A 2,697-nucleotide genomic window follows, 5' to 3' on the forward strand; every position below is an offset into this window, starting at 1 on the left:
GCCGTCTGTCTGTAATTCATTCAAAAGATATACGGTAGATTTTCTTAGAAGTTAGGACGACTCTCAGCTTGCAGCCCACTGGCCTATGCCAAAGGCTTAATAGCTATTCAAGATATTTATGAGCTACTCTCGGGGAGTCTCTGAGCGACTACTTAATCTTACCCGTAATATTTAAAAACTATCACTGAATAGCCAACAGAACGCAGCAAGCTAGCGCACAACCTTTGTAAAATGGGGCTTTCTGAGGAGGCGGCCTGCGATTTTTATTGGTTGACGGAGGGAACTCCAGAGTCTCTATTTATTAAGCGATTGCCAGCGTATAACTAGCCTTATAGCACATTTCTACCAAAAGCTCAATTGTAGTTAAGAGCTCAGGTAAGTTCCATGAATTTTAAAATGGGGTGATCGGCAAGGTTCTTTTCTGTTTGTTTGTACTTAGTATAAGCAATTACCCCTTGCGAGTTGTAACCTCCTTTTCCAATAGGCATAAAGTGCAATTAAGGCTTGGTGGAAATGAGATATTAGACTTATACACCTTTGGGAACGAATGTCTTGGCCATCCAAAATTGAGAACATGACACCTCTCAAAATGCTTACATTCATTAACAGCCTAAAGTTGGAGCAACTTCTTTAGGATTACATGACATGATACTAACGTGGGCGTAGTTAACACAAACCTGAACTAGGGCCTGCTACTCAAAATAGTCTCATACTCTTTTACAACGTGAGCTCGCCCTTTGACACCGTTTTTTTATTCTGCGCTATTAGAGGATATTGAGACATCCTCTCTTTCCTACCAGAACTACGGTGGACGGGTAAATATCTGTATGGCCGACAATCGTAAGTACTTTTTTATATCTAAGTTTGCAGCCAAGCCACTACTGTTTTACTTCCAAATATCGAAGCTTCTTCAGTCACCTCTGGTCTCCTATACTGAGGATTGATTGATTTTGCTCTAATTTACTGGGTCCGGCAGGTGAGGCAGTCAGTCGTACAAAAGAGTCCTCCGAGTTGCAAGCGATAGCTTAAAAGCCATCGCTCACAAAAATTGACTATCCATCCTCAATCCGGAAGTAACTCGCAGCAAATTTAACTGTTTTTTTTTTCAATTTATGAAAGGATTTAGAGGGATAAAATATTTTGGAAGATAATGAAGTGAAGCAGTCGTAGAAATCCACTTTAAAGAAAATTCTAAAAAATATTTTTCCAGTGGCAAAAGGGCATTAAATGCAATGTAGGAAAAATAATAAGAAATAAAATCGTACTCTCCTTTCATTAAGTACCTAAGGAATCGTAAGAAAAGTAATGAGCGCAAGATCGGTCCCAGCATGGGTACAAAAACTAGGGGGCGGAGTTTAAGACTATATCTATGTGTGTGTTGGCGTTACTACCAAACACTTATTTACGAAATAAATCAATATTTTATGAGGCGCTCTATACCCCTTAATTCTACAGTAACGCCACTGACTCCAAATCGGTGAGAGAGAAAGAACAGTATTGAACTCATTTGCAACACTCTTTGCAACAATGTTGCAATTTCAAACACAAATTCACACTATACAGATACAGCCACACACACACACGCAAAACATATGATTGGAGCAACAGGTTTGCGCTATTGGGGAAAGTGGAAGGTAACTTTTGTTATTGTTGGGCCAATGCGACGCAGAAATGAGTCATACAAAAGCAAAGCAGGGCAAAAAAAACATCAACTCAAGCATATTAGAATTATAAATGAGCAGCAACAAAAACAATAGCAGAAATAGAAGAAATATCAGCAGCAATACACTGCTTTTGCTATTCTTTAACAACTTTGGTTACAACCGAGTATTGCGTATAAAAATAGCAACAATCAAAAAGTAGCCTAACGCCAGTGGCATTTTAACTTTGTTGCTGGCGCAGTACATAAAAATGTTATAAGTAATATTACGCGACGCGCATACATAAATTTATATACCTACATACATTAAGGTTGCCCGAAAATTCATGTGTAAAAATTTAAGCTATAATTTTAATGCTTTCACTCTCTAGGATTCTTCTATATCGAAAACATACCCTTGTTTTATATTTCGAAATCAAAAATATATATATATATATATATATAGTGGTAGCTCAAAGCGCTATAGGTTTTCTATGTATTTTATATGGGGATAAATACTATTTTTTGGTCGAAATAAATATCGCCTAACGATCTTAGTAGTCAAGAAAAAAACACGGGGAGGTGAGAGCATTAAAATTCCGAATTTACTTTTTTTTTTACCACCCTAATGTAAATATGTGTGTGCGTGCCTTTGTTGGAAAAATGGCCTGCAGGAAAAATTTGCAATACCAAGCTGCAGAGGTGCTAATGAAAATGAATACCAAAAGTCAACATCTTTTGGCATAGAGCTGCGAAATTAGGAAACCCCATAATAAAAAGTCTACGTGGCCTCACGAACGTCGTTTTTAAAGAGCTACGGACCCATTAAATCGCCGACCTAAATCCGCACGAAACCGTAATTTCCAGGTTGGATCCAAATTTGAGGGCGGGGTGGCATAAACATCAAGTCAGACAGCCAGGCAGCATTAAGAGCCTTGGAATCATTAAAAATTGATGGTAGACAGTTACAAAAATCGACTAGACAAACTAGAAACTCCTAGTAAGGCTACCTTGTGGAAGGGTTTCAGGTCAAAAGGGCTTTGATGGCAACGAAAGTG

The sequence above is a fragment of the Rhagoletis pomonella genome, unplaced genomic scaffold (genome assembly GCF_013731165.1).
Source record: "Rhagoletis pomonella isolate Grant_MI unplaced genomic scaffold, Rhpom_1.0 Rhpom_scaffold_00008, whole genome shotgun sequence".
Lineage (NCBI taxonomy): Eukaryota > Metazoa > Arthropoda > Insecta > Diptera > Tephritidae > Rhagoletis > Rhagoletis pomonella.